Below are 19,149 nucleotides of genomic sequence, written 5' to 3' on the forward strand. Positions count from 1 at the left end.
CACAACAATTTCTTCCTACCTTACGTATCTAGGTCTAGGGCTCTTTCTTTCTTCTCTCTCCTTTTTCTCTTAAAAAAAATGAAATAAAAACAAAACTTGAATCATACATTAGGGTTTGCACTGGTATATGCAAGGTAGAAGATATCTCTATTCTGACCTAGTTGAACCCAATCCTGAGATTGAATGGTTGATTCATATTAAATTTGAAAATCAGATGGCTGGAGATCCTAGAGAACCACCTAGGTAGATGAAGGAATATTTTATTCCTTCCATCTATAACCCATCGACTTGTATCCACTTACCTGATATCCCTGCAAGCCACTATGAGATCAAATCGACCACAATCCAGATGCTTCCATCTTTCTATGAGAATACTAATGAAGATCCTTACAAGCATCTAGATGAGTTCTTAGAAATTTGTTCCATGAGAAATTTTAAAATTTTACTGATGATGCACTTAGACTGACCTTATTCCCCTTCTCACTTAAAGACAAAGTCAAATACTGGCTTGGCATAATAGAGAGACCAATCCAAATTTGGGCTGAAATGCAGCACATGTTTCTTAAGAAATTCTATCCCATAGGTCGAACCAACACCATGAGGCGAGCCATCACTGGATTTGCTCAGCTTCCAGGAGAACAAATTCATGAATCATGGGAGGGACTTAAGAAACTTCTTAGAAAATGCCCACACCATGGTCTATCTGAGTGGCAAATTGTTCAAGCTTTTTATGAGGGTTTAGGTGACCAATACAGACAGATGGTAGATGCATCTTGTGGGGGTGCATTCATGAGTAAAAGTGAAGATGAAGCCTATACTTTATATAAAACTTTGAGTGAAAATTTAATCAATCATGCTTCATTATCCTCCGATGAAAGATCAATCCCTCACCAAAAGCGGGCAGAAATTTTTGAGATCAAGCAAATAGATGAAGGAAAAATTGCCTTTTTCCTTGTAGGATCTTCCAGATTTCATCAAATCTGGAGTGAAATAATTTAAAAAATAATTTTATCCTACATTTATTTTAGATCTAAATCTCTAGATCTAATTTTATTATCTGATATTAATTTTAAAATAAATCTAAAAGCATGAGGAAATATGAAATACCTCAAGGGTAATCTGATTATCCTGTAGATGATCGCAGCAAGCCTGAGGTTCTGATTTGGCCACGCAATTGCCTAACCTCTACCAGTATCTACTCGAGTAGGACCTAGATCGTCTTCTCCTCACAAATCTCTGCTCCAAAAATTAGAACTAAATCTGATTAGGAAGATCTTCAAAAGTCTTCCTGAAGTTAGAGCAGTAGCTTGTCGAAGAACTCCTACAGCCTTCCTGTTCAAGGCGTCACCACACCTTGATCTTGCACCAGATGGACTCCCAACTCCTTGGGTGTGAAGAGGGGAAAGAGGACTTTAGATGGGATATGGAGAAGAGGAGGGGGGTGGCATCTTTGATGGGTTTGGTGCAATCACTAGAAACCCTAGGCGTAGATAGGGTTTATATAGACCCTGCTGCACTGCGCAGTGCCACATCATTCGATCAATCAAAAAATTTTAATAAATCTAAAAAAATTTTGATTGATGGAGTGATGTCATCTGATCACATCATATAAGAACCCAAGCCTCTCTCCAAGAGTTGGCACCAACATTGGATAAGCACAATTATGTTGGTGCCAAAGAGTCCATGTTGATCAAATCAACTTCCATCCTTATCCACTTGGGGCGTCCTCTTTATCCAATTGGGCACACGCCATAATTTGATTATGGCACCTAATTTGATGATAATTTGGCATGTGGACAGTCCACAAAAATCTTTCAATGAGCTCTTGCTAAGTGGCCTTCAATTTAAGACCCATATGTCAACTTTTGACTGATGTCCTAAAATGAAATTGGCAGGTGACAGGAATTAGCAGGTGCTTGTCTTAAATTCATCTCATGAATTAAGACAAGTCTTTTCTAAATTAGACAAGCTTCATTTAGACTGAGAGAAACCTTCTCAAGATTCTCTGGGTGAGTCAAATCACATTTGGCTCAATCAAGATAGAAAAGATTACACGAGGAGAAAGTTAGGCTCAATCGTGTGCTAGCACGATTTCCTTGAACCTAATTGGATCTAATCCAAATCAATTGGGCTAGCCCAATTGATGACATCTAGATCCCAACCCTTGTTAATGTGACTTAGTTAGGTTCAATTCTGTATGGTAATGAGACATGTCATGATCTCATCGTCGACATCATCGAAACTCCTTTCGATGGACCAGAACTCTTCTGATTTAGACAATTAGAATGATCGATCATCAAGATCATTCTAATTGCTCCCAAAATCTACCAGTGACACCTAGCAGTATATGGTGGTAACCCATCAGAACTGAAGATGAACCTCTTGGTGGAGCTACCTGTGTGATTGATTTCCTCTATCATGAGTCCCGACTGAATTAGGGTTAAGGTGAACTCGTCAAACCCAACATCAGTCATATGAATCAATCGATTGATCCGAGTCCGATGTGAAATCCTAATGAAAAACTTTTTTCCATTATTTCACTCTGCCATGGCTATGGGCTTAAGGACTCGATCTTTCAATCACCATAGGACTACTCCTCTCATCTACCGAGGTTGATAGATCCCATCATGGTGTGACCTAGTTCCTACAATGAATATGCTATAGCCAACATACACCTCAGGGTTTCGAATGGCTAGGAGACTGAGTTATGGTGTAGTCAAACTATAACACACTCAAGATGAACTATCGATGCACCTCAGATCAAAGTACTAGACACATAACTGCAGTATCGAGCTAGTCATCGACGAGAAGGTAGACTTCTTTATGACAGCTCGAGGTGGTCATGCTCAGTACTCTCATTCTCAATGAATACCTATACTCTCGCTTTGGTGTCTCCACACCATAGACTCAAGACACATCTATCCTAAGAAAGCGATCATGCACTAACCTTCCGGATCGATAACCATCCTTGTGATGATCCTATGGTCAGGAGCTGTTTGTGAGTTAGTTATGTAAATTCATGCCTTAAATTTTCAACTCTTGAAAATATGAATTGACATTCCTACTAACTCAAAGAATGTATCACAGACACAATATACACAATATGATAGAAGAATAACTCATTTATTGATTTATAGTCAAAATTATAAATTTGTCCTTAGATTTGTACAGGAATGTGTTAGCCAATCTGGCATCTAGGGCACTCATCTAACAAACTCCGACTTGATCTAATGCCAATTGGCTACATATCTAAGTCCCATTTTCTCAAGGTGGGCTTCGATCTTTTGTTGGCCTAATGGCTTTGTCAGTGGATCTGCCACATTGTCTGTGGAGTCAACTCTCTTAACCTCGACATAACCTTTTTCGAGGTAATCATGGATCAGATGGAATCGCCGCTCGATATGCTTGGACTTCTGGTGAGATCTTGGCTCCTTAGCTAGGGCTATAGCATCATTATTATCGCAGTAAAGAGGGATGGCATCCGATGACATCACTCCAAGCTCCACGGCAAACTTCTTATATCAAAATGCCTCCTTCGTAGCTTCTGATGCAGCAATATACTCTGCCTCCATGGTGGAATCTGCAATCACCGTCTGCTTGAAACTCTTCCAGCTAACTGCACCACCATAGCAAATGAACAGACTCCCAGATGTCGACTTTCGATCATCTATATCAGACATAAAATCTGAGTCTGTATATCCTTGAATCTGGAGTTCTCCATTTCCAAAGACTAGAAATATATCCTTAGTCCTTCTCAAGTACTTAAGGATACATTTCACAGAAGTCCAGTACTCTTCGTCTGGATTCAACTGATATCTGCTTGCGACACTCACAGCATGGGCTATATCAGGTTGTGTACATAGCATGACATACATGAGGCTTCTTATTGCCGAAGCATAAGGGATCTTGCTCATGCTTCAATCTCCTCAGGTGTGCTAGGGCACATCTTCTTGGAGAGATGAATACCATGTCTAAAAGGTACTAAATCTCTTTTGGAGTTTTCTATACTAAACCTTTTTAGCACTTCCTCTATGTACATCTTCTGTGAAAGTCTCAGCATCCTATTTGGTCTATCTCTATAGACCTTAATACCTAGTATAAAGGATGCCTCTCCTAGATCTTTCATAGAGAACTCCTTAGACAACCATACTTTGACTGAGGTCAATATGGGAATGTAATTTCCAATTAGGAGGATGTCATCTACGTACAATACGAGGAGGACAACTGTGCTCCCACTGACCTTTTTGAACACACATGGTTTCTCCTCGTTCTTGATGAAACCAAATATTTTGATCACATCATTGAAATGAGTATTCCAGCTCCGAGATACTTGCTTAAGTCCATAAATGGATCTTTGCAGCTTGCAGACCTTGTGATCATCATCACTGGATGTGAAACCAAGTGGCTGTTCCATATAGATATCTTTCTCAAGATGTCCATTTAAGAACACCATTTTCACATCCATCTGCCATATTTCAAAATTAAAATAGGCTGCAACAGCAAGCAATGTGTGGATGGATTTTAGCATGGCTACGGGCGAGAAGGTATCCTGATAGTCAATGCCTTCGCACTGACTATAACCTTTCGCTACGAGCCTATCCTTGAATGTCTTTACATTCCCATCTACACCTATCTTTCTCTTGAAGATTCATTTACACCTAATAGGTATAATACCTTCAGGTGGATCTACCAAGGTCCAGACTTGATTTGAGTGCATCGAGTCAATTTCTGATCTCATTGCCTCTAACCATTTTTCGGAGTCGATATCTAATATCACCTCGTCATAGGTCTTGGGATCATCACTATGAGCCCCATTTTTTATGAGGAATATTTCCTCTATATCCTCTTGTATGGTACCTAAGTACCTTTCAGGAGGATGAAAAACCCTAGTCAATTTACGAGGTGGAAGAGGTTGTGTTAGGACTGGTTCTAATTGATTTGGTTCCTCAGGTTCTTTAGCTCGTTGCTCTTGGGAGACATTCTCCTTGAGCTTAATTATTCTTTCGATACCACCATCTTGAATAAATTATTTTTCAAAAAAAATAGTATTTCGACTCACAATCACATTGTGATCTTCTGAAATATAGAAATAGTATCCTAATGACTCTTTAGGATATCCTATGAATCGAGCTCTAAAAGACCTGAACTCTAACTTGTCCGCCGCTATCTCTTGACATGAGCCGGACAACCCCAAATTCTGAGATGATTCAGACTTGGCTTCTTACCATGCCATATCTCATATGGTGTGGTAGGAACGATTTTAGATGGAACCCTATTCAATACATATATTGCTGTCATGAGACAATGTTCCCAAAGAAACTTAGGACGGTCCGTGAAGCTCATCATGGAATGGACCATATCTAATAGGATCCGATTTCTCTGTTCTGAAACTCCGTTGAGTTGTGATGTTTCAGATGGAGTCTATTGAGAGACTATGCCATTGTCCTTAAGATAGTCTAGGAACTCCCGACTAAGGTATTCACCTCCTCGATCTGATCGAAGAACCTTAATGGGCTTTCCTGTTTATTTTTCTACTTCATGTCTGAATTCTTTGAACCTTTCAAAGGCTTCAGACTTGTGCTTCATTAGAAATACATATCCGTACCTAGACATATCATCGGTAAAGATAATGAAGTAGACATAGTTGCCTCTAGCCGGCACATCAAATGGACCGCACACATCTGTATGTGCTAGGACAAGTAGGTTTGTGGCCCTTTCCCCATGTCCTACAAAAGGAAATTTGGTCATTTTTTCTTGAAGGCATGATTCACAAACTGGATATGACTCGAAAGTCAATGAACTCAACAGCCCAGATTTCTTCAATTTGTTAACCCTATCTTCCGCTATATGACCTAGCCTTAGGTGCCACAAATACCTATTATTTAGACTATCTCTAGGCCTTTTAATTCCTATGGCATTCACATTTTGCTCGATATTAAATACAGATACATCAATATGTAGCTGATAGAGACCATTAATAAGAAAACCTTTTGTAACTTTATTATTTTCATAAAATATGTTACAATGATCCTTATGAAAGCTAATCATATAGCCTTTTTGTGCTAAACATGAAACAAAAATCAAATTCCTACTTGCTGCAGGCACATAATAACAATCTCTAAGAATTAAATCTAATCCTAATAGTAATCACAGAGGGTAGGTTTCCACGGTCACAGTAGCAACTCTTACTCCATTTTCGATGCGTAAGATCATCTCTCCATCCCTCAGCCTCCTGCTTTTTTCAAGACCCTGCATAGAAGTGCACAAATGAGCACTAGAACCAGAGTCAAGCACCCAACTGGATGCAGAAGAAACTGTAAGATTAGATTCTAAAATGAGCATACCTCCAGAAGGACCATCCTTCTTGTTCTTCAGGGTGGCCAGGTACTGAGGACAGTTTCGCTTCCAATGGCCGTTTGATTGGTAGTGAAAATATTTTCCCTTTTCAGCGGCCTTCTTCTTTGGTTCTGTCTTCTTCTTCTTCCCATCCACCTTCTACTTCTTCACAGACTTCCTTTTGTTTTCAAAAGACTTTCTCTTGGAAGAAGTCTGCTCCACAGTAAGAACTGAGCCTTTTGAACCCTTCATAGAAAGCTCAGCCATAACCAGCATGTTCATTAACTCGTCCAAGGTACACTGCATCTTATGCATATGGAAGTTCATGATGAACTGACCATATGCATCAGACAAGGACTGAAGGATCACATCAGTCTGAAAATCCTTGTCTAAGATGACACTGAGCTTCTCAAGCTCCTTAAGATCCTTGATCATTGTCAAACAATGATCTTGGACTGACTGCCCATCATGCATTTTAGCCTTAAAAAGTCTTTGACAGACTTGATACTTGGCTGTGCAACTTTGTTCACCAAACAACTCTTGTAGGTGAGCCAACATTTAGCGGGGAGTCATAATATTCTCATGTTAGCACTGCAAGTCATCAGATATTGCACCCAACATGTAGTACCTTGCTTTGTTATCATCATCCATCCACTTTTTCAGAGATGCTCTCTGTTCAGCAGTCGGACATGTTGGCATGGCAGGTGGGTCCTGGTCCAAGCATGGGTCAATTTTTTGAAACCCAGAATAATTCTGTAGTTCTTTAACCAATCTTTGAAATTGGGTCCAGTCAATCTATGAGTGTCTAGTATTTTGGTCAGGGGATTGGATGCAGACATATTTTATGTAGAGAGTCAACAGTTTCTAGTTAGATTTTGTAATCAGACTTAACCAATTTGTTTAGGAATTTTATTTTTAAACAAATTAGGCTCCCACTATTTTCTCAGATCCCTACACTCCCTAGGTAAAGATGTGAAAATCTCCATGATTAGTGATTTCTAGTGGGTGGTGCGGTCTCACCGACTGGCTCATCACCTCACCTAACAGTTATTGGTGATGGGTCAACCGATGAGTGGATAACTCTTATCCAATGATTCTTTAATCATGGTGCATCCAAAACTTGGTCTCTAATTCATGAAGCTCACCGTGCCCAAAATATTGCTCCAATCTTTAGTTAAGTCAAACCCACCATTTGCACGAACTAGATTTCTGATTGGGTCCCTCACCGTATCTGAAATATTGAGCCCAATCCATCCTCTAATTCGTAGCATCCAATGCCTAATGGACATGGTTGCATCTTTTCGGTGCAACTGAGCCACTGTATCCAGTCGAAAACAATCAACCCTGGGAAGGGCCCGCACATCCACAATGGTGGAAGATCTAGACTTAATATTTTTTTAGAGAGATTTGATTTAGGTCTTATTAAACTTGACTTGACATAGTCATAACAATTATGACTAACCTAGTGGCATGGGTTAGCTTGAATTGTTAGTCACCTCAAATCAGAACTGGGTCGACACATGTGGCCAGGTAAGTGAGATCGTTGGAAGGGATATGCCATTAACTCGACAAGAACGCATTCGAGTCGAGTAGCTTCCAATTAAAAATCAGTCGATCGCATCTACCCAACTTACCTTAGACACCAAATTATCAAACCAAAACTAATTGGGTTAGCCTACAATCCAGGCTCTAACCACTGAGCCAAATTAGGTCTTAACTTGATCGAGTCACATCTAAATATGATTCGACCTTGACCTAGACATAATCCTATTAGGCTGGTCAATTATTAGCTTTCATGATCCTACCTAACCAACTGTTGATTCGATTTGATCAACCGCTAGACCTAATTAAGCTACCCAAGCCCGAATCTAATTTTATGAAAATGACTTAGATCTGAAATTTTTAATTTTAGACTTAATTTAATTTCATAAGCTTAATTCATTAATTAAGTCTTGGGTTCATAAACAAAACATGTAAAATAAATCCTAGGGTTTCAGGATCTATGGTTTTGCAGAAAAGTAAGTTTTGATTTTTGATTAAGGATAAACGTGCAGCACCCCTACATGTCATAAGAACACCCATTGAATGAGAGGAGAGGGCCTTTAAACCTTACTTTGTTCTTATGACCGGATGACCATGAGGAACACCTTAATCAGAAATATAAATTTAACTACAAAACTAATTAGATCTAAATTTACATATCACATATACAATTTAAGATCTAACTAATACATGCTTTGCATACATCTCATGTATCAAAAATTGATCTAATTAACATGCTTTTAGATTTAATACATCACATGTAATATCTGAAAAATAAAATTTAAATTGAGCTATTCAACATAAAATTTATTCTAGACAGTTACTAGAACAATTCTACAACTAGTCTAGATATGTAACAGATCAATCTTATGTATTATCCAAATTTTTATTTTCTATTTTTGATCTGATTATAACATTTATATCATCAAAAATAGGGAATAAATTAGATCTAAATTATATTTTAATTTCATTAAAATATAAACTTATAAGACTATTCATAGATCAAACTATTTCTAGTCTAGTCATGCATCTCATGCATGTTAGATCTTCTCAGATTTAATTTTAAATATTTTGATATTAGATCCTATCACATCTGATGTAACATTTAAAATCTTTTAATATCAAATAAATTAAAATTAAAATTAGATCTAAATTAGATCTGAAATTGAGCCATCAACCTGGCTCTGATACCAGTTGAAGGAAAAACTATCTTTTTTCTTGTAGAATCTTCCAGATTTCATCAAATCTGGGATGAAATAATTTAAAAAAAATTATTCTATATTTATTTTAGATCTAAATCTCTAGATCTAATTTTATTATCTGATATTAATTCTAAAATAAATCTAAAAGTATGAGAAAATATGAAATACCTCAAGGGTAATCTGATTATCCTATAGATGATCACAACAAGCCTGAGGTTCTGATTTAGCCACGCAATTACCTGGCCTCTACCAGTATCCACTCAGGTAGGACCTGGATCATTTTCTCCTCATAAATCTTTGCTCCAAAAATTAAAACTAAATCTGATTAGGAAGATCTTCAAAAGTCTTCCTGAAGTTGGAGCAGCAGCTTGTCGAAGAACTCCTGCAGCCTTCCTGTTCAAGGCATCACCACACCTTGATCTTGCACCAGATGGATGCCCAACTCCTTGGGCATGAAGAGGGGAGGGAGGACTTCAGATGGCATATGGAGAAGAGGAGGGGGGTGGCAGCTTTGATGGGTTTGGCACAATCACTAGAAACCCTAGGCACAGACAGGGTTTATATAGACCCTGCTGTGCTACGTAGTGCCACATCATTTGACCAATCAAAAAATGCTAATAAATCTAAAAAAATTTTGATTGGTGGAGTGATGTCATATGATCACATCAGATAAGAACCCAATCCTCTCTTCAAGAGTTGGCACCAACATTGGATAAGCACAATCATATTGGCACCAAAGAGTCCATGTTGATCAAATCAACATCCATCCTTATCCACTTGGGGCGCCCTCTTTATCCAATTGGGCTCACGCCATAATTTGATTATGGTGCCTAATTTGATGCTAATTTGGCATGTGAACACTCCACAAAAATTTTTCAATGAGCTCTTGCTAAGTGACCTTCAATTTAAGATCCATATGTCAACTTTTGACTGATGTCCTAAAATGAAATTGGCAGGTGGTAGGAATTAGCAGGTGCTTGTCTTAAATTCATCTCATGAATTAAGACAAGCTTTTTTTGAGTTGGACAAGCTTCATTTAGACTGAGAAAAACTTTCTCAAGCTTCTCTGGGTGAGTCAAATCATATTTGGCTCAATCGAGATAGACAAGATTATACGAGGAGAAAGTTAGGCTCAATCGTGTGCTAGCACGATTTCCTTGAACCTAATTGGATCTAATCCAAATCAATTGGGCTAGCCCAATTGATGATATCCAGATCTTAACCCTTGTTAGTGTGACCCAGTTAGGTTCAATTCTGTATGGTAATGAGACATGTCATGATCTCATCATCGACATCATCGAAACTCTTTTCGATGGACCAGAACTCTTCTAATTCAGATAATTAGAATGATCGATCATCAAGATCATTCTAATTGCTTCCAAAATCTACCAGTGACACCTAGCAGTATATGGTGGCAACCCATCAAAACTGAAGATGAATCTCTCGATGTAGCTACCTGTGTGATTGAGTTCCTCTATCATGAGTCCCGACTGAATTAGGGTTAAGGTGAACTCATCAAACCCAACATCAGTCATATGAATCAATCGATTGATTCGAGTCTGATGTGAAACCCTAATGAAAAACTTTTTTTTATTATTTCACTCTACCATGGCCATGGGCTTAAGGACTCGATCTTTCGATCACCATAGGACTACTCCTCTCATCTACCGAGGTTGATAGATCCCATCTTGGTGCGACCTAGTTCTTACAATGAATATGCTACAGCCAACATACACCTCAGGGTTCCGAATGGCTAGAAGATCGAGTTATAGTGTAGTCAAACTATAACACACTCAAGGTGAACTGTCGATGCACCTCAGGTCAAAGAACTAGACACACAACTGCAGCATCGAGCTAGTCATCGACGAGAAGGGAGACTTCCTTATGACTACTCGATATAGTCACGCTCAGTACTCTCATTCTCAATGAATATTTGTACTCTCGCTTAGGTGTCTCTACACCGTAGACTCAAGACACATCTACCCTAAGGAAGCGATCGTACACTAACATTTCGGATCGATCACCATCCTTGTGATGATCCTATGATTAGGAGCTATTTATGAGTTAGTTATGTAAATTCATGCCTTAAATTTTCAACTCTTGAAAATATGAATTGACATTCTTACTAACTCAAAGGATGTATCACAGACACAATGTACACAATGTGATAGAAAAATAATCCATTTATTGATTTATAGTCAAAATTACAAATTTGCCCTTAGATTTGTACAGGAATATGTCAGTCAATCTGGCATCTAGGGCACTCATCTAACAACAGACTCTAGTCCTAAGGTCGATCTGAACCTAATAGCCCAAAGATTAGATAAAGTCGATCTTCTTGCCCAAAAATTTGATCAATTCCTAGCATTAGATCAACAATCTCCTGCACAGTACACACCACCACCTAATTATCAGGAGATTTGTTCTATCTGTGCTAGCCCGGCCTATCATGTGAGCGAATGTCCAACGGCTGCACAGTTTTCACCTTTCATTCAAGAACAAGTTCAAGCTGTCCAAGGTTACTCCAAACCTGTCAATGATCCATTTTCTAACACATATAATTCAGGCTGAAAAAACCATCCTAATTTTTCTTGGAGTCTCCAACAGACTTAGGTCCAGACCCAAATTTTTTCTATGCAAAATTTTCAAAATAAGCCCAAATACCAAAACTATGTCTATAATAGTGTCAGCCTAGTTAGCCTATCCAGCCATCCAATCAGTCATTATACCCACCTCCTCAATAGACCAATCTAGACAACGATAGATTTAGCCAACTTCAATAAATGATCATGACCCAACAACAATCCCTCGCTAGGCTAGAAGTATAAATAGATCAATTAACTGAATCTACCATAAGGAGAGAACTAGGTCAATTGCCAAACGAACAAATATCGAATTTTGAAAACAACCCACCCATCCACCAATCACCTAGACCTAGTCATCAATTTAATGTCTCACCTAAGAATCTCCAATTTAAAAGTGACAATGCAATTTCTGAGCTTAAAAGTGATAGGATTCTTAAGGACCCATACCAAGACTAGATAAGTGAGGCTAGTACTTGTTGCCCAGCTATGCAACCCAAGAGGGGGGGTGAATTAGGTTTTTAAAAAATTTAACATTAATTTAGAACTATGAGGATTAAATAACAATGAGCAGGATATATGTAGAGAATGATTTAAGTAAGGTATAGAAATTAGATGCAAGAATGCAAGTAGATAAGAAAATTTAAAAAGAGAGCAAGTAAGCACAACACAAATAAACAAGATTTATAGTGATTCGGTGCCAACCTTGCACCTACATCCACTCTCCAAGCTACTACTTGGGAATTCAAATTTACTAAACTATATTCAACAAGAATACAACATCGGTACCTCCGACTCTAGCTATCCTAAGCTAGAGCACTTGTTTCTCGGGTACAAGCTAATCCGATACAATCTGATTCAAGATTCAGACCAATCTTTCCAAGTTTTGGAACCCTTCCAAAACTAAAGATTAAGACAAAATAGAGTATGTGAGTTAATTACATGAAAATATAAATTTAAAAACTTTAATGAGTAAATAAAATTTTAAATACACTTTACACAATAAGAAGGAAGCTTTTCTAATTTTTTTCAAGGTGGTTGAAGACTTGAATGAGCTTTTGAGAGGTTGGTAAACTTAAAATGAAAGCTTCTTTAACTTCAAAAGGGCTCTTTGCTTAGGGCTGAAATAAATGCTTGAAGAATCTTACTTATTCTCTCCTTTAAGTACCTTTTATAACTTCAAATGATGGTGGAGAGTAATCTGAATAGTTTTAGAGCCATTGGAGATCATTAAATGAGCATTAAATACAGCCAAAATGAGCTAAAAATTAGCCGTTGTGGAGTTTTTTTGTCACAGGGGTCGACTCATAGGGTCGACTCATGCATATGAGTCAACTCATGGGTCGACTTCTGTGGTATAGAATAGAAAATGACTATCTGTAATTTTGACGTACACAGCAACAGAGGTCGACTCATAGGGTCGACTCATGCACAGAGATCGACTCATGGGGTCGACTCAATTGGGTGTGCCAGCCAAAAAATCAGCATGCCATTCAGTCCCTTTTGACATGAGTTGACTCATGGGATCGACTCAATTTTATAAACATGATTTTCTTTCAAAATATACATCCAAAAATTTTAAAATTACCTCCAATAGATCATAAATCTTTTATTCTTGCTCTTGAGGCTTTCGAGTTAGGACTTGATAAAATTATGATTTTATCCCTGATAAACAATAAATCTTTTTTCAAGCCAAAATCATTAGTACCCCCCTCAAATGCTTTGTAATCATCAAAATCAATTTAAGGAGCAACAATCTCTCCCTTTTTGATGATAACAAAATACTTGAGCAAAAGCAGAGTTTAACATATATAAAGCATTGAACATAAATTTTAAATTTATAAAGATGCATCACTTAAACATCATAGTCAGTTATTTGAATGAAATGCATCATAAGTAGTTTGAAGATCAATTTAAAATTTACTTATAAGATCATTTGTTTTGAAGATTAAATTAAAAATTACTGACAATTTTGGTTCTTTGACACATTTGCTTTGACAATTTTGCTTATTGCTCTCAATTTTATTTCTCTATTGCTTATTGCTCGATCTTGATTTTTGATTCTCTACTCCTCCTTTTTGATAGCATCAATTAAGATCTTAAGGGATTTTGAAGAGAGTGAAAAAAAAAGGATAACATAAAGGACATATTTTTTCTACTCCTCCTTTTTGATACCATATTTTATTTCTTTACTCTTCCTCTTTGATTGTTTATTTCTCTACTCCTCCTCATTATAGCAATCATAAAGAACATATCAATTTGCTCATATAGAAGATATTGCTATTCATAATATTTCATAGCACAAATATGAGTTATTTTTCATATCTCATAATTAAGACAATTTAATTGATCACAATCATAAACATTCATTAAAATTCAAAGTATATAAATATATATATCTAAAATATGACTGAATACATAGGTGTTCCAATACATATGAGTCAATTCAAAATACAAAAGTCATGGATAACAACTATCCAAGAGTCAATCAGCCAACATATACAAAGGCCATAAGATAGATCCTAGACATAAAAGACTAACTATTCTAGATCTAATATATATCATGGCTGGAGGCATCAGAATCAGAAGAGTCTGAGATATGATAAGGAGATGTAGGATCAAATCCATAGGTACAATCTCGACCACATCTGTCTCGACCACGGGTAGAAGTACCAGCACGAGTAGAGGAGTGAGAAGATTTTGGAGCCTGGGAAGCTATGGACTGTGCTAGGAGAGAAAGTCTGATGGTGTCTAATTATTCTAAAGCTCTCATCATGGACTGCATCAAGGCACCAATCTGAGTAGAGACAGTCTCACTGGAGTCATTGAACTATCTCCTCAAGAAGTCAAATTTACCCTCCAAAACTCTTCGAAGTCTAGCCGCCTCTGCAGACAGGTTGGAGACCTCTGTGATGTCCTTATGCGGCTGAGGATGGGCTAAGGCTAATACTTACCTCTGCAAATCTAGAACTCTGCCAGTCAATCTCAGAACACATCCCTCAAGCTCCTCAAGTCGTACGGACTGAGCTGTGAGAATCTGAAAAATAGTAGAGACATGAGGAATCAAAGTCTGGTCTGAGTCATCCTGAGATGTCGACCTCTGAGCAAAGACTGAGGTGGCAAACTGCTAAGATAAAATGAAGGCAACACGTTGGGACATCAGCTCAATCTGATCATCTGCAAGTCTGAACTCTGAAGGATGTACCCTGCTCTCTGACTGTGGAACTAAAGCATGCCTCCTCACTGATCTGAGGGACCAGTCTCGTGATCAAATACGAACTGAATATCAAGAGATGCTCTGTGATCACGAGGAGGTGAAGACAGTCTCTTTTCCTCTGCTCTCTCCTCAACACTCTTTGATCAACCACCATCAGTCTTTGAAAAATCCATGCGATGTAGTGTGTGGCGGTTGATGGTGTCAGAGTTTGACAATTTGGTGACTGCCTCCCCCTCAAAACAGACTCCAAACTTTCTAAAGACCAGGGTGAGTTCCATATCATAAGGCAAGTGAGCCTTAGACCTGTTCAGGGTCTCCCTCATGGCCTCAAACATCAAAGCAGGAAGGTTCAAGGGGGTCTGGGTGATCACATGGTACATGATGCAAATATCCCTACCAGATAAGAGGTCATGCCTACCACTCCTAGGGACAAAGAGCTTGGTCACCATGTGATGCAAAAGCCTCATTTCCACTGAAAGTATCTTGGCTCCTAATCTATTTAAACTTTCAATAAAAGTTTTTCCTAAGATAACATTAATTCCTTTTTCTTTGATTGGGAGCTCCATATTAGTATAGCCTTCACAAGGCAAGTGCAGGATTTGTCCCAAATGCAATGGATCAAGAATAATATCAACACCTTTCACTGTAGACTTTACTGTTCCATTGAAGTAACTTAAGTTCAAATAAAATTCTCTAACCAAATCAACATAAGTATTTTCTTTTAATAGACAGTAAAACTCCCATCCTTGATTTTTAATCTTTGATCCAATAGAGAATCTTTCTTTTTCAAAAAACTTGGAATCTAAATTCTTTCTGGATTTCACTTTTCGATCAAAGAGAGGTACCTTGCTTGGACTGATTGAAAATTGTGTAGAAGCTGAAGCAGAACTTGGAGCTGGGTTTGGAGCAGGAGAGAGTTCGGCTGCCATTCTTTTTTTGCGCACACTCTCTTCCAACCCGCAAACAGATTTTCTTCTTTACGGTATGATAAGTGGTATATTTTTATATTTATTGAAGATATTTTTGATAATTTATGATGCTAAAATCTTCTTAAAAATTCTAATTTCATGAATTTATTGATTTTTTTAAAAAAATAAATGATTTTAAAAAATATATAAAATTAGATATATTTATAAAAAATAGATGTTAATTTAATTGAGTAATTTAAGCACCAAAATGAAGAAAAATTTTTAAAAAATTTAATGCATATTTTTTTTAATTTTTTAGGTGAAAATCGAAGCAAAAACAGAGCTAAAATACCTTAAAAAATAAAGAAAATAGCCTTCGGTGTATGATAGACCGGTTGGTCAGTCCACAGAGCTAGGACGCGGTCCACAGAAAACTTCACATAGTTCATAGACGTGCCTCACAGCGAAAGAAGGATTCTAGATGCGATCCAATGGTTGAAATTCATCCCAACCCAGATCCAATAGTCAGCATCCATTGTCGGTTTATAAAGAGGAGTTTTTGCATGATCTGACGGCCCAGAAGCGATCCATCAAGTGATCGGACGGTTGAGAACGCTTTCGACTGTGTTAAAGATTTAACTTGTACGATCCGATGGTCAGAACTTCATCAAAACCCAGATCCAATGGCTGATATTCGATCCGACTTTGATAAAGATTAAAACTATAGATTTTGATCAGATCTGGGCAGTCTGAAGCTGATCCGATGGCCAGGAATATTTCTAGGAGGATTAATATGATTTCTAAGGATTTTAGGACTCCTTTTCCTATCAAAAAATTATGAAAAATTTATCTATAAATAGAAGGTCTAGGAATAAGCTTTGGAAGAAGAAAAATTCAGTAGAAAGTGAGAAAAAAAATAAAAAATAAATAAAATAGCTTTAGAGATCCAAAGAAAAGAAGGAGAGAAGTCGGTTCGCTCTATGGAGTACGACGGAAGATGGAGAGGTCATTAACCATCTTTTTGATGAGGCTTGACTGATCAACTTCAGATCCTTGTTACAATTTTATTTTTATTTTATTTTATTATTTTTTTTAAATTTTTTATACTTAAATTTTAATTTTAATTAATGTAAAATTTATTTTTTTATATTTTAAATTTCTATCTTTTATTTTTTGTATATAGATGCTAGGATCTAATTAGTAGATCTTAGTATCAATTTATTTTTATATTTTTTAAATTTTTATTATTTATTTTTATTGTAAGTAGATGCTAGGATCTAGTTAGTAGATCTTAGTATCCGATTTATTTTTTGCACTTTTAATTTTTATTTTCTGACCTAAATTATTTTCTCTAAAATTTTATTTTTTTTTATAAAATCAAATATTTCAAATCAAAATCTTATCTTCTCCGTGGATTCGACCCGACTCACTACTTTTTATATATTTTTAATTTTTATTGAAGTCAAAATTTGATTGATAATCACGGTGTCCTAACAACAGCATCTTGATCGTATCAATTTTTGGTGTCGTTGTCGGGAAATGCACCAATTTTAATATTTGATTTTTTTAGTTTTTTTATGACTATTGCTTACTAATTTTTTTAATCTTTTGATAAAAAAAATTCAAAAATTCAAAAAAAAAAGAGATAGAAAGCTTCTAAATTGATGAGATCAATCCTAACCCTAGCCTTAACTATTTTTTTTAGTATTAATTACTATTTTTTTAATTAACCTAAAATTCATCCACATAAACTTGATAAAAATTGCATGACAAGAGTAGAAACTTAATTTTTAGGAGCATTCATCGTTGTAGATTTATTTTTGATAATTGCTGGAGATAAGGTAGGCTTTCAAGTTTTATTAGTTTCATGCATCTAATTTAGTTGCATAGAACCCCTTGTTTGAAATTGGTTGTGCATATTCATCTCAAATCAATTTAAGGGCAACACCCATAACAAGATAAGATGGAGATTTTATCACCCTCCCTTGGCCCAAAAACAACCAACCAGCATCCCACATTAACCGTAGCCTAACTAAAATCAAGTAGACATTGGCCTCTAATATTAATCGAGTTCAGTTTTGAGTATTGTAGTCAAGTCAAGTGCAAAGTAAATCCAAACTCACTCCTGAAACTGGTGTCTAAGGCTAGAGGTTATAAAGGCTCAACCTAAGTGGATTTGTGGTTATTTAATTGGTTCCATTAGCTTACCTGGTCAATTCAATTGATGTCTAAGGCAAGCAACGGGGGGACCCCCACAATCCTGCCTCTTACCTGGCTAGTTGAAGGAAGTAAGAACAAACTCAATTTGTATCTAGACTAAGCCACTCTACATCAAACTGTTAGGTTTAAGAAACCCATAGGTGTCTAGGTTTAATTGTTTGCTAACTTGATTGTAATTAACACTAAACCACAACTAATTCTTTCCACCTTATGTATCTAGGTCTAGGGCTCTTTCTTTCTTCTCTCTCTTTTTTCTCTTAAAAAAAAAAAGATGAAACAAAAATAAAACTTGAATCATACATTACAGTTTGCACTGGTATATGCAAGGTAAAAGATCTCTCTATCCTGACCTAGTTAAACCCAATCCTGAGATTGAATGGTTGATTCATATTAAACCTGAAAATCAGATGGCTGGAGATCCTAGAGAACCACCTAGGCAGATGAAAGAATATTTTATTCCTTCCACATATAACCCATCGACTTGTATCCACTTACCTGATATCCCTACAAGCCACTATGAGATCAAGTCAACCACAATCTAGATGCTTCCGTCTTTCTATGAAAATACTAATGAAGATCCTTACAAGCATCTGGATGAGTTCTTAGAAATTTGTTCCATGGTGAAAATTCAAAATTTTACTGATGATGCACTTAGATTGACCTTATTCTCCTTCTCACTTAAAGACAAAGCCAAGTACTAGCTTGGCACAATAGGGAGACCAATCCAAACTTGGGCTGAAATGCAGCATGAGTTTCTTAAGAAATTCTATCCCATAGGTCGAACCAACACCATGAGGTGAGCCATCACTGGATTTGCTCAGCTTCCAGGAGAACAAATTCATGAATCATGGGAGAGACTTAAGAAACTTCTTAGAAAATGCCCACATCATGGTTTATCTAAATGACAAATTGTTCAAGCTTTTTATGAGGATTTAGGTGACCAATACAGACAGATCGTAGATGCATCTTGTGGGGGTACATTCATGAGTAAAAGTGAGGATGAAGCCTACACTTTATTTAAAACTTTGAGTGAAAATTCAATAAATCATGCTTCATTATCCTCCTACGAAAGATCAATCCCTCACCAAAAGCGGACAAAAATTTTTGAGATCAAGCAAACTGACTCTAGTCCTAAGGCCGAT

The 19,149-nt window shown here is 37.0% G+C and overlaps 1 non-coding gene across 1 annotated transcript; it reads right to left on the reverse strand.

Moving 5' to 3' along the window:
- Positions 1 to 18,793: 18,793 nt before the first annotated feature.
- LOC140858953 (small nucleolar RNA R71) lies at positions 18,794 to 18,902 on the reverse strand. Its single transcript, XR_012142356.1, has one exon. It is a non-coding gene; the product is annotated as a small nucleolar RNA R71 (small nucleolar RNA).
- Positions 18,903 to 19,149: the final 247 nt, after the last annotated feature.

This window comes from Elaeis guineensis, chromosome 6 (assembly GCF_000442705.2).
Source record: "Elaeis guineensis isolate ETL-2024a chromosome 6, EG11, whole genome shotgun sequence".
NCBI classification, from domain to species: Eukaryota; Viridiplantae; Streptophyta; class Magnoliopsida; order Arecales; family Arecaceae; genus Elaeis; species Elaeis guineensis.